The sequence below is a fragment of the Camelus ferus genome, chromosome 29 (genome assembly GCF_009834535.1).
Source record: "Camelus ferus isolate YT-003-E chromosome 29, BCGSAC_Cfer_1.0, whole genome shotgun sequence".
Taxonomy (NCBI): domain Eukaryota; kingdom Metazoa; phylum Chordata; class Mammalia; order Artiodactyla; family Camelidae; genus Camelus; species Camelus ferus.
Genome location: NC_045724.1, coordinates 27,534,496 through 27,549,412, shown reverse-complemented (window position 1 = coordinate 27,549,412; position 14,917 = coordinate 27,534,496).

Below are 14,917 nucleotides of genomic sequence, written 5' to 3'. Positions count from 1 at the left end.
CCGGGCTCCTCCCCAACCTTAGTCCTTGTTCTGATGCATTTCAAACAGCTCTCCTGTTCCCTGCTCCTGCTACCAAGAAAAATATTTTAAAAATTGAAACAATAATTTTTAAAGCGTTTATCAACTTCAGAAATCTTTGGAACAAATAAGGTTTCACTGGTTTCCAGGAAAAAGTACACTGATGCTTTGGAAGGATTAGCTGGAAATCCAAAAGAGATTTTTTAAATGTTGGTTAAATTTTGGTGACTTTCCACAGACCAAGAGCGAGTGGGATCCTGGGTGAGCAGGTGGCCATCGACCTGGCGAGTCTACTCAGAGGCCAGGCCACTGTCACTCCCTGGGCATTAATTTTTTTTTTTCTCCAAGAATTTAGTTTCTATTTTCTATATCAAGTAAATCTCTGCAGGTCCATTTTCTACTATATAAATACATATATAACTATATATGTCCATAACTATGCCGTTTATAGGTAAGAATAGAAGAAGAATCTAAAAACATTCCTATAGGTGCGTGTCCACCTTACACACCCTGTAACATGCCTGGTTTTAACACCCATGGTGCAGGGTGAGGTGTGAGTCTTGGGACTATTCTCTGCTCCACTTCTCCCATCACAATTTTTCTCTCTGTATCCCCAGGTCTCCTCACGTGTTTTAAACATAGTGGGAATGCAATAAATTTTCACTTACAAAAGAAATGAAATAAATTAACAGTTGAGCAAGTGACGGGTGTGGTGTCTTTCTGATCCGTCTTCTCTCTGACCCCTGCCTCCTCCAATTCACTCCACAGCACTTCTGGTTAGTTTCCTAGAATCCGCTGCTGCTCCTGATTATATGAACCACCCTGATGCTAAGAAGTACCAGCCGGCACACTCAGTTGTGTAAAACCCAAAGCCCATCTATTTTTCTTGTCTCTAACATTCAGCAAACCTGGGCTGTTCCATCTTCCCGGGACCCTGGCTGGGCCCCTTGGTTTAAACCCACTGCCTTTCTTGTCCTCACAGCCACGTCCCTGGTGGACCTGCTGGACCTTCCAACTTAGTGTGTAGGACAGTCTCTCCCTTCCCAAGAGCGCTGAATAGGTTCTGTTGATGTGGTTACGAGCACGACTGCAGCGTTGTAAATAATGCCACGCCTGAGCTTTCCTACCAGACTGTAGGCTGCGGGGAGACGGGTCTCTGAGCACTTTATCTGGGACCCTGCCAGGTTACCCCCGGCCCCTGTGATCCAGCACAGAAACTCCAGTGCCTGGAGCACGAATCTGTGCCCTTAAGTGAGAGTGGCTGCAGCGACCGCTTTTCAAGGGAGAGAACGGGGGCTGTGGATGCTGGCTCTTCGGGGTGCTCCTGGGTTCAGAGAGGTCTGCTCTAGACGTCTGTGGCTGTTAAGTAACAGCTCATCTGCCCAATGACTACCCCGTAAACAAATTAGTTCACTTGGGGGATGATAATGACGCACTCTTCTCCATCTGAAGCTCTTCTAAATCTTCAAAGCGTTTCACGCGTTCTAATTAATTTTCCCAGCGCCCCTGCCAGGGGCTGCGAGCATCGTGTGTCGGTTCGCGCGGTGAACCCTGAGTCCGTCCTTAGCCTAAGTCTGCACACAAGCTTGCGGGAGGCTGCGGTGGGTGAGGGCACTGAAGGCAGTGGGGGCGGGAGAGGAACAGTGACTTGTCGTTTCTAAAGGTGCTTCCATCTAGCGATCCTGCAGTTCCTACTATGAACTTGGGAGGCGCTGTGTTACCTGTCAGTGAAGGCAACTATAGTAAGAGAAGTAACTTGCTATCAAATTACATTATTTCCTTATATTTTTGTTCTTATTTATTTATTTTGGGGGTTAATTAGGCTTGTTTGTTTATTTATTTATTTTGATGGAGGGACTGGGGATTGAATCCAGGATCTCGTGGATGCTAAACACGCGCTCTACCACTGAGCTGTACCCTCCCCTCTTAGATTGAATTATTAATAATGACGCTTACAAACCAATTATACTTCTTATTTCATCCTATCTTTTTCCTTTGGTCCTCTCCCATAACGTTAATTTAGACCCGTCTACCATGAGAATATGGAAGTTTGATGGTCACTGATCCAAATGTTGACAGAATTTCCAAAGGCTTTATAAGCACCAACGCCTACCATGTTCATTTTTTAGCCTAAAATAAGTCACACCAATAACAGGACAGCTGATGGTTTTCTTTTTACATATTGGTCTTCCCAATAAGCTCAATTTCCACTTCATAAGGTAGGGAGAGTTTCTAAAAGAAATCGGCTGGTTTCTACTTCCACACACAAGTCTTGGCCCTTTCCCCAGCATGCACACAGAGCTCGCTGGCGTTTGCCTCTGGGGCGATGCGTCACGAGTTCTATACTGCTGGCCCCCAGGGCCGTCCCTGTTCCCTCTGCGAGGCACCAGCCTGGGGCTCTCCTCCCCGGTATCCCGCGAGGACGACGGGGCTGCCCACTGGGAGTGGGTGCACACGTCCTCTCTCCTCCCTCCCAGTCATTTTACACCAGACGCAAACCCTGTCAGCGGGTGAATCAGGTCAAGTCACTGATTTCACTCCCCTTTGTCCTGAGCAACAGGAAGCGCAGCTGAAGAGTGCTCTGTAGCCCGGAGGGGCTTCTGAAGTGACAGCTGGCTTTAGGGCAAGCCTCAGTCCCAAAGAGTCTTGATCGATGGAAACAGAATCCTGGTGGAATTCAGCAGATGGGAAGAGTGTAGCAGGATTGCTTCATCTTTTGAAATAAGGGTCAGCGATACCGAGAACCAGAACAGTCTAGGGAGTAAACTGTCACGGCTGGACAGGAACACGCATGACGCATCCTGCGTGCAGTCATCTCTCTCCAACCGAAAACGGGTCACAAGATGAAGCACTTTCAAATCAGATTTTACAGGGTCCCGGATTATTAAAGCCCCAGGAGGCCTGTAGCAAACTTCTCAGGTTTAGTTTAATCCCTCCAAACTAGTCATTTAAGTAGTACCATATATAATGCTATTTATTCCCAAGAGCCAAACCCGCTCTCCTAGGACTTCTGCTCCCACCCGTGCTCGTGTCTATGCAGACTGTGAGAGCTGACTGCTGAGATCCTAGGCACCTGGACATGCCACCACCTGGGGGGCTCTGCCGGGCACACAGCTCCACGCCGACCCCCAAAGCGCTGGTGCAGCTTTCAGGATCACGTGGACCAAGACATGCCGTGCTCAGGCTCCACCAGCTCCCTCCGGGCTCTGTAATTTCTCCTTGGACTCAGGTGCTTAATCTTTTGTTCTTGTTTTTTCTTTTCTTTGAAGTCGAGTCAGTTTACAATGTTGTGTCGGTTTCTGGTGTCCAGTGTAATGTCTCAGTCATACATGTGCATGTGTACATTCTTTTTCATTATAGGTCACTGCAAGATGTTGAATACAGTTCCCTGTGCTGCACAGTAGGTCCTTGTGGTTTATCTATTCTACACACAGTAGTCAGTATCTGCAAATCTTGAACTCCTAATTTATCCCTTCTTACTCCCTTTTCCCCCGGCAGCCATAAGTTTGTTTACTACGTATTTGAGTCTGTCTCAGTTTTGTAAATAAGTTCATTTGTATTATTTTTTTCAATTCCACATATGAGCAATCTCATATGGTATTTGCCTTTCTCTTTCTGACTTACTTCACTTAGAATGATGATCTCCAGGTCCATCCATGTTGCTGTAAATGAAATTATTTCGTTCTTTTTTATGGCTGAGTAGTATTCCATTGTATAAATATACCACAGCTACTTTATCCAGTCATCTGCCGATGGACACTCAGGTTGTTTCCATGTCTTGGCTATTGTAAACAGTGCTGCTGTGAACACTGGGGTGTGTGTATCTTTTCAAATTAGAGTTCCCTCTGAATACATGCCCAGGAGTAGGATTCCTGGATCACATGGTAAGTTTATTTTTTGTTTTTTAAGGAATTTCCATGCTGTCCTCCATACTAGCTGCTCCAAACTGCATTCGACCAGGTGCCTAATCTTTAGCATGAAGGTGTTGGGCTGGATTCTGATCCCCTCTGACCCCAAAACAATGAGAGTGCATCACTAACAATGATTAGAGCAACCATAGCTCATGGTTCTAAGTTATTTGTAAAAATAATTGTGAAACTTTTAGAACAACTTTAGATATGTTACATTAATTCTGTTTTATTTTTTAAAGCATATCAATATATTTTAATTAGGCATTCCCTACTTTTAAAAAGGATTTCTTTTGGCTGACTGATAATCCAGCATGTATTAAGTTAAATTACTCAGTTTGTTAAAGTATTTTATTCCATTTTATTAGAATCATAAAAGAATTTTGCCAACAAAAGATCCCTTCATATTGATATGGAATAGAGAGACAACATAGTTTATTACTGAGCAAACATTAACAGATTTACATGCATACGTGGCAGCAGGAAAGCAAGTGCTAATTGAGGATAAAACGTCTCACTTTTGATGCAGGAAAGCAGGAAAAACACAACTTCTGTTCTCTGGTCTCCTCGTGCATATTTCTTGAAAATCTCTTGAAAGACCCCTGGGGTAACTCCTGAATTAACTTCTACATAGCGACGGTTATCTGGCCTGGGACCTCGGAGATACGTTTACATTGTAGAAACTGAGACTGGACATAATCCTGGAGAGATTCATCTCCAGTCAAAAGACTAGAGCAAGAACTCAGACTCACTCCTCCTTGAAGGGAACGCTTGAATGAGGGGCCAGGGGAAAGCTCCCTTTTCGCATTTACAGGTGGAGAAAATAGTTTTTACCCTTAATCCTCCTTTAGTTTCCTTTATTTTCCCAAAATGTTGCAGAGTGTTACTGTCTTATACCTAGATTTTGCTTCTGAAAAGTTTTTCTAAACAGAATTCTGAAAAGTTATGCACATCTCAGTCCAGTTGCTCTTCCCAGGTGGCCAATATTAAGAGATGTGCTTTCAAATATATGGAAGTGATTTTACTTCTTAATTAAGAAAAAGTCAATACTTTATTGGAACTGATGATTAACTCAGACAAAAGATTAGATTTTTTCGTGTTATTTTTCTGTAAACGAATACTCGGTTTAAGAACGCCACACCGTTGAGTCCTGGTTTGCCCTCAGCCACGGTGTTTTAGATTTAAGGGCAGGTCATGGTGATCAGCAAAGAATTCAATTCTAGGACTAAATTAGTCTTACAAAGCTCAGAAAAAAGATTTACTTTTAGGTTTTCTGAAGGATTCTAATTTACTCTTTTGATCAAGTGTCTCATTTAATAAATTGTTGATCTTGAGGCAGAAGTTTTAGATGTATAACCAGATCTCTTCCACGGTCTTTCTCTTTATTTATTCACTCCAGTGCCGTTTTAAGAAGAGCAAACGGTCACATGTACAACCACCCACACACACAACCACACACATACAACCACACACACACTCACACACAACCACACACACAATCACGCACACACACAACCATACCACCCTGGCCTTATCTACAGCAAACACCAGGATGCTTGTGTTGTCAGAATATTCTTGTTAAAGTGAAGTGGGAAAGGGAGCGCTCAAGGACTAGAAATTTAGGAACCTTCTAGAATCTGCTGGGGATGGTACACTTATGTAGGAGAATCTTCACCGCGAGCAGATGTGAGAACAGCGCACGTGGTCCTGGACGGCGTGTTCCCCAGGGGACGCAGGTGCTGGGGTCTGAGGTGCGCGTGCGTGGGGCTGGGCTGGGAGCGGCCTGGCGGCCGGGGTGCGCTGGCTGCCGCGGGTTTTCATTCAGGACAGGGGTGCGCCTCACAGCCCTTTCAACGTGTGTCAGAGACAAAGGCTTTAGTATCAGTTTATGTGGGTTTCAAGTGTATTTTCTTTGCTTGACTTAATGATCATTATTCAGCGTCACCTGCCTGACAGCCTATTAGCTATGGTGACGGTGCGTCCCTTCTTCTTTTTCCTTTTTATTGTGTCCACAAGATACTCAAACTCCATCCATAAAAAGTCCTCTCTTGATTGATTGCAGATTTTTATCTGCATTAAAAATGAAAGTCAAAGAGATCCCCAATCTCTCCTCCACTGGTTAGGAAAATTAACGACTCTTTCTTTTATAACTGAAGTACCCAACACTCATATTTAACCAAACTTGGTTTGATTTATATCATATTTCATATGACAAAGTGCACCACAGGTATTTTTATAGCCACAATACAAAAGAGTTATTAAGAAAAGGACACTATCAAAGACTCAAGAACGATGGCCAATATTTATTGTTTTTAACTCAAGCAAGAAAATATAGACTGACTTCAGGACAGAGAGCTGTGTAGAAAAAAACAGGAAAACTTCTACAGAATCGCTGAATACTCTGTGAAATAAGATGATGCTGGTGGAATAAGTCTTCATGAGGCAATGATCCGAATTTTTCAGGGAAATGTTCGTAAATATATATAAATGAAAGGTTATAAACAGTGATGTAATGATCATAAATGTGTATATTTACATCTAAATAAAGGTTCATAAGCATTTATAGAAACGTGACAGACAGACAGACCGACTACGCCTGTATACACACGTACACACGGCGCGTCCCAGCCTTCAGGAGGCACAGGCTTTACCCAGTTGCTCTTGCTCTAAGGAGAACCTCTCTTCTGAGGACTTCGTTTCCTTAGGGAACAGACGTAGGCTCAGACGGCAGGGAAATGGAAACTGCTTTTTTCTGTGGTTTGGCTGATACTTGGAGTCAGTTAAAATGTCTGGGGGAAGAAGGAATTTCTGGCTGACCTGCTGAAATCCACGCTGAAGCTCGCTTAAAACTCAAGAGGCCTGGTGACCTGCCCGAGACCCTGGTGAATTTTGGTTACAGTCTTGTCAATTATATATATGCATATGAATACAACACATACATATGCATATAAATATACATACATATATAAATACATACACATACATAATACATATATATGCATATATACACATACATACATATGCATAGAAATACATACACACATACATATATATGCATATAAATACATACACATACACACATACGTACATATATATATTCTCTTTTGAATTAAGGTTCTAGGGTTAGTATTTGATGACTTAAGGAAGAAACACTATACTAGAATCAGAATCCAAACTTTTTTATGCTAGAGATGTAGACAAAAAGATAACATTTAAGTCAATATTCTATAATACAAAGGCCTTTAAAACCAACTTGGCAAATCCAGAGCCAAGGGGTAGGAGAAAATCAGGCTGAAATGCGCAGCGACGTCAGCACAGAAAGAGCTGGAGGTGAGCAGCAGTGCGACGTCGCTGCCCCGAAATACTGCGACTACAAGGTAAGTTAGTGGGTGTGTAGATCATTCCTCTTACTTGCAGAATATAAAGCAACTGTGAAAACTGAAACCTTGTCCTCGGGGGAAATACGGGGTCAAGCGCTTCCTCAACCAGTCGGCGCGCAGCTTGTCTCTGTGTGCTTCCCTTTGCAGGCACCTATGCGGCGTGCGTACCGTTGATTCACTGGCCTTGAGCTCACTGCCCCCCAGCACCATAACTGGCCCGAACAAAGCTTATCTGACCCCGTATTTTCTCTGCTAGGCGCAGAGCAGCCTTCTTGAGCCGGGGGCCAGGGTGCCAGACTTCCGCACAGTGATTAAGGGCAATTTTAAGCAGCAAAACCGCCACCAGGAAGCACAAAAGGGGGAAACGTGGCACTAACTAGACCTCGGAAGGGACACTGTTTACGGCGTGAGGTGAAATGAGAACGCAGATCTTGGCCTTGCTCGACCTCAGCTGGGAACAGGCACTTCAGGCGACTCAAGCCTTCCGCCCCCGTGTGTGCCCAGCAGTGACGCTGCAAGTGCCACGAGCGCTGGTTTGGGGTTGCAAAGACAATGTGGCTGTGAGGAGAAGTCACAAGTACGGAGCCTGGGAAGAACGAGGAAGAATGGACCTGTAATAGGCCCCCTCTTCTCCTGGTTCCAAGTTAAGAAGGATGTGAAGTGTGATGGGAGGAGAATGGAGCCGATGGTCCAGGTGCTGTAAAGCATCCCAAATGCAGAGACCCGAAGGAATGAAGGATGTTTAATCTGGAGAGAAGATGTGATAGGAGAAAAAAAAGAATGAAACACAGATCTGTCTTCAAATGTTAGCATCACTCCGAGTGCTCCCCTACTGCCTCACCTGTGGTCTCCCGGCAACTGTCCCACCAGGTGCCACCGCGAGCCTGCAGCCAGGCTGCCCTTCTTCCCTCCTGCCCCTCCCTCTGTCCACAGAGAGCAGGAACCTGACCCACCAGGCCGCCAGGACACCGCCTTCCTCTCTAACAGTTCGTTACAAAGCTCGTGGCATTATTCCTGACTGCAGAATCATCTTTCTGCTTTTAGATGACACTTTTTTGCAATAATCACTTGTATTCCACTTAATAAGCTTCTTCTGAATACATTAAAAAAACACACATTATGAAGTTATACTGATAAATTTATAATTTTAATTTATATTTTTACAATTATGACAGCAAATGAATTCATTATAAGAAAACTGGGAAAGAGAAAAGTGTAAAAAACAAAATAGTTCCCCTTGATCTCACCACATAGAAATAGAAATGGTTTAAATTTTTTTAAATTGTACTAAAATACGTATAACATAAAATTCACCATCTTTACCGTTTTTCTGTACAGTTGTGTGAGGTACAGGCACTTTGTTGTGCAACTGTCACCACTATCCATCCCCACAACGCTTTTCATCTTGCAAAACTGAAACTCTGAACCCCTCAAACAATAATTTCCCATCTCACCCTCCCCCCAGCCGTGGCAGCCCCCATTCTGCAGAGCAGCACATTTTAACTCATCGCTTTTGCCCCGATATGTCGTGATGCACCCTCCTTCTGTACTGTTGTTAGAATACTCCCCAAATGACTTGGTTTTCTATTTCATTTCTTTTTTTTATAACCACAGTCGGCTTTAGCAGAATAGAATACTAAAGCCAAGCTGAGAGTAGGCTTCAGGAAATCCACTACTGGAAATAACAGATGTATTTCCAGTGGAAAAGCCTTAACTTCTTAATCTTTAACATTCCGAACCTGGACTCCGTTAGAGTCTCCAAACTATTCTGACCATATACTCTTTTAATTAAAAACAAAAGCCTCCCAAAGTATATATTTATTTATAAATTATATATGTGTCTACACAATTGTACTAAAATGCTATACATGTTATAGCAATAAATGCATAACATTATACACATCTTGATGAGAGTAATGTGTTCTGTTGTTTGATGTAATATGTTTGATTACCTTTTAAAATCCTACTCTAAACTTTGTGATATAGTCGCTTTTTTAAAAGCTATTTTATTATTGAACATGTCATGGACAGTTGTCATATGATCAATATATCACATTGATATGACCTTTTGAAGGTCTGGTAATAAGCATAATAGATTTTAGCACTTGGCATTGATGGCTCTTAGTGATGGGAAAAGATCTTCACTTTACAGAAGGATCCAAACGGGAGGAACGCGTCGTTGGCTGTGACCATTGTACCCGGATGCCTGTGGTTAAGTCCCACCTGTCAGTTACGCAAAAGCCTCTCTTGACATTCAGCCTGTGGATTGTCTGGTTCCTGATATCAATTGTTTGTCTTTGAAAACCGATATGAGAATGTTACATATTTACAGGTTTAGCAAGTGTGTTCAAACTATCTGAAACTCATTTAGAAGACTTTAAATAGATTTAAGTAGATGAAAATGTTCCACTTAACCAGTTTTATAAATTTGAAGAAGTGAAAGGTTTGTGTCTGTGTAGGGAACACATCGTTTACAGAGCCACAAATCACACAGTGATGGGAACGTTTCTGAGCCTCTATAATTAAAATGTTTCCCCGTATCATGACGTTCTCTCAAAAGCAGCAATTTTCTCAGTGCTAAAATGTCACCCTTACCCTGAAGGGGCTGATTTAAAGTCATTGTCTTTCAGTGATTGCTTACATGGCCTCCTTTTAAGTTCCATTTGTTATCACAGAAAAGATCAGCAAATTAAGTCACTACTTTTCTTTTCATGTAAAATAATACCAAATTGCTTGTGTTTAGCAATGTGTTTAAGAAAAAGCCAGTGAAAAGCTGCGTAGTCTGATGCTTTCCACAGGGCCAGGGTGTCCGCCTCGGCGGACCTGACGCGGGTCTCATTCTCCTCCCACAGGCCACTCTCCTAGGCTAACCCCTGGGAATGGACTAAAGGTGGACACAGTTCAAATGTCAGCAAGAGGCTTCCGATGTTAAAGCATGGACAATTCATATTTAAAAACACAGAAGTCTCACAGTCAACATTCTCATTTCAGACAACAGAAACATACGTTTAATTTACGTCTGTTCAGACGTGGGAAAATGGAGCTTCGTGGTTCCGAGCGCTCTCTGGGGTGATGTGACTTTGGTTCTGATTCTGTGGGGAGCCTCTGCCTTCACTGCCTTGCAACCACTTCACGACTCCTCCATGAAAGAGACGCCCCTGCGGCGCAGCTCCTTGACGTGCAGATGGCTTCCGCCTGGGTGAGCTCCGTGGACTGCCCCCCAGCCCCAGCCCCAGCCCTGGACGTGCCAGCTCTATTTCCATTTGCAAATTCATTTCAGTGTTTTGATCTATAAATATGTCTCTTCTTTGGTTTCTCCTTTGAACTAGTTGTCACATCCTATTGGTTTTCTTGTTAATAACTAGTTAAATGAAATATTAAACGTATTAGTTTTACATCTATATGAGGGTTATCATTTTATCCTTTAAAAATGACCCTTTAACAATAAAATGATATAGTAATCCTATCTTAAAACACTTTTATAATGATACAATTAGAAGAAATTTGAGAGATTTATTTAATCTTCTTTCAGATTAATAAACTTAGACATATTGAAATTGGTTTGTCCACCTTCCCCTAGTTAGTTAATACCATAGCTGCGGCCAAATACAGATTTCTCGACTGGAGTCTCAAATCTAGTGGGTTTTTTTTTTTTTCTCCTAATTGTAACAAAATGTTTTATTATGAAGTAATTTCTTCAATGAGTATGTCTCAAGTTAAAAAATAATGATAAATTGCTAATTCATTGAACAAAGACATTAATAGAAAGCTGAAAGAAATCTATTTTTCACTCACTTATGTTTAATTAATTTTCAACGAGCATCCCTTAGGAAGGAGCAAGAATTGCAGAATTGTTCACATCACTGATGGCAGCTACATAAAGACTATGGTTACACATAAGATGTGCTTTGTAAATTCTATGCAAAAACTTAATTGTCACATGAGGAAACAAACCATCGAAAGAGACGACAATATTTTAGTGTCACTGAAGCCTCTACTTAAAATGTCTGTAGGTCGTGTTGATGGAAACTTTGTGCACAGGAGGGATCAGTGTGCTACTAACTGCATAATCCTTCATTAGTTACATAGGAAAAATCTTATTTTTTAATGGGAAACTATAAGCTGTTTATCGTAAGCCCTTCAGAGGAGCCAGATTCCAGCCCCGTGTGTAGTTTTTGAGCGATTTTACAGCCCTCCGCAAGTTGCAGGTCGCTGACAGATGCACAGATTCTGTCCTGTCTGGCCGTGGTGTTAACTGACTGCGTTGGGGAGAAGACATTTTTCACTACCCTTCTAGGCTCTTCTGGCTGGTCCACGAATTGGAGAAAATCAAACATGAGTTATAATATCATGTACGCGTGGCAGAGACCCAGGACAGACGAGCAGTTCTCCCGAAGGGCTGAAGCCTTCACCTGGAATGCCGTCTTCAGCCGAAGACAAAAGGGATGTTGGACGTAGTGGTTTGGGACCTCCGAGCGGGTGAGGGCAATTGACATGGTTATGGAAAAACAAATGTTTGGTGAACAAGTGTTTCCTGGGCCCCGCAGAAGCAGTGGGACCCAGGGAGGAGCTTTAACAGAGTTGGCCGGGTTCCTCCCGGCCTCCAAACCAGGTTCTTGCCTGGTTCCTGCTGTGGGGGCTCCTTCCTGGGGCAGGTCCTCCAGCCACGGGCTCTACAGGCAACTGGAGGGAAGGTCAAAGGTTCTTCCTGCGTCTTTCGGGGTCTTCAAAATAATCAGCCTAAATGCATCCTCACGCCAGAGAGACATATTTGGGGACAGCAAATTTTGTTCCCCTACAACTTCCTCCACGTGAGGAAAACCCACTGTGTCCATTTTACAGTTGGTCTCAACAGTCTTTCACTCTATGCATGTCTGTGTGCTTTTTACTTTTCCTTCAAATAGGTTACAACACCTGCCTGTTTCCCTCAGGACTTATGAATATATAAACTCTCCAGTATATACTCACTTTTGTGTCTCTCTGAGAGGCATGATTTTACTTTCTCCTGTACATTTTCTTTCACAGTTACTTACTCTAAATCTCTGTAAGGGTTTTGCAACTGTTGAGATGGATAATACATTAACTGTCCCTGGCATATAATGTGTCGTGTGCTTCTGGCCTGTGTTATATAATATTCAGTGTCTTCCTTACAACAAACTGGAGCTGTCTAATATTTACCTGCTAATAGTCATCAGCAGAAATGCTTTTCACGAGCGAGCACTACGTAATATGAGATTTAATCTAAGTGAGTCACATGTCCCCTCAGCAGATCAATTTATCAAACGGACTTTATTTATTGTCCTTTTCCGCTAGCTTTGAGCTATGTGTTGTCAAGTTTAGCAGGAAGCTCTCTCTTTGATTATGGGAGCAGACAGTAAAACATAATGCCAGTAAAGTCCACGTTCTTTTAGAAGACACAAATGCTAAGAAAAACGCTTTGCGTGGCTTGCCTGAAGTTCGCAGACTCTGGACCTCTGGGCATCACAGGCCAGCAGCTCCAGGCGTCCCGCCAGTTGCAAAGCGTTGAGTAATTCCTAGCAGTGATGGTTGTTTCCAAAGCCCCTCAGTCTGTTTTCTTTCGTCAGTCCTTTGGCTGAATCAGTTGGTGAAACAATAATAAACATTTACAACAACAGCAAGAACACAAACGCAGTCATTCTCAATGCCCTTCCGTGACCTTGGAACATTCCTTGAGTTCTTCTCCACTCCAGAAAGTTCTTGTTGGTTTCAGCTTCATCCCCAAGTGCTGCGCACCCAGGCCCACTCTGCGTCGTGAGTCCTTTCCTTGACGCTTAAGAAACGCTCTGTGCTCTTGGGCCCAGCTGGTGCTTCTGCGCTCGGCTCAGGCTCAGCAGTTTAACAGAAAAATATTATTCATAATGAAAACCAGTGTAAGAGAAAATCATTGTCAATTCAGAACGTCTGAGTTCTCCAGACAGTCTTCTCAGTCTCAAGTAAATAAAAAGAGAAATAAAATTAAATTTCTACCAACATTAAATATACACACAGACCAAGAGTTGCGATAAGTAATGAAAAGGAAGGCTAAGAAAGTGAATCAAAGAGTGGCTGTTAGAACAGGGGAGGCTGGGTGACCCGAGCAGGAAGCTGCCTGGAACTCACCTGGGGTCCCCGTACGACTGGGAGACACTGTGGGGAGTGGGCGTTGCTCAGTATTGGGAAAGTCATTGCAAGGTCAAGGGCACAGAGTAGGGGGTGGTGGGCATTGAGGTTTAAACTGACACAAATGCTCCCAATGTCATGTGCTCAGGATGCAGAGAGGTCTAAAAAAGGCAGTCAGTGTTTTGGATTCTCAAACAGTTTCTGGAGAATGAAGTTTAAAGCCGGACAGGTAATCAAGCTGGAAGAGTCGTCAAGGGGTGGGTTCCAGAACCCCTCCACCCCCCTTCAAAGAGAGGGGACGAGTGGCAGCAGGAGCGCGTCTGTGGGAGGTGGGGCCGGCAGGGCTTTTCCTCCCCCGGCACTGGAAGGATGTTAAGTCAGGGCAGGAAGACAAGGGAGAGGCTGGTGCAAGTCGTCTGGCCAGAGACCCATCTGCAGAGCTGAAACCTCGGAGGGTACAGCGAGGGTCAGTTTCAGAATTTAGGGGTTAGACCCAGCAGCAAAGACTTGAGATTGTTTCGTTCAGATATTGTTGATGGGGTGTGTGTGTGTGTGTGTGTGTGTGTGTGTGTAAGAAGTCCCCAACTTTCCCAAGAATGAAGATAAGGACAGAAGACATTTGATGTGTCCATGGGATGGGTATCCGAGTGGAAATGTGCAAAAGCCCTTGGATCTAAGTTCTAGAGCCACGCCTGGGGGTCACTGCCATGTGGTCATTTATTTTTATTTATTTCTTTAAAATATTTCATTTTATTTTTTGTATTTTGGGGGAGGTAATTAGGTTTATTTCTTTACTAATTTATTTTTATACAGGTACTGGGGATTGAACCCAGAACCCATGCTGAGCACGTGCTCCACCACTGAGCTACACTCTTTCATAAATGTTGTCATTTATTAAACCCAAAGGTTCTATGAGATTATTCACAAAGGGCCGAGTCTGTAACTCTGAAGAGGAAATACAGGTTCCGAAATCTAATGCCTGAGAGTTAGACTTTCCTTGCAGATGAAATGTCATTCAGCCAAAGCGTTTCAGAGTAAACTTCAGCAGTTTTGTAGCGCTAGCTGCCTATTCAGTGAGAAACTTCGCCACTGTTGTTACAGAAACTTTGAGATTAGGTTCTTCACCTTTCACTACAAGGGCAAGAATCAAGTTTGCACTCAGCTCACTTGCCAATTACAGTGAGTGTTAAACACTTTGAGAATTTAGCTCTTGAAGCTCCTTGAAAAGGGAGAGACAGACGAACACCTTGCCCGTTGGGGGCTGTTAAACTTTTTCAAGTGCTTCAAGTAGCCCCCTGTGGAGGCACTTACTGGAGTACCATAAAAATGTTCTACGTGAAAGACTGTAATTTTCTTGGTGGATAGAAAATAACGGTGTGTGCGACAAATATTTCCCTGCCTTGGTACACAGAATGGTTTTATTTCACTTCTGACAGTAACCTAAATCATAATACCAAGTTGATAGAGTATTAATTGGGTTTTTAAGACCTT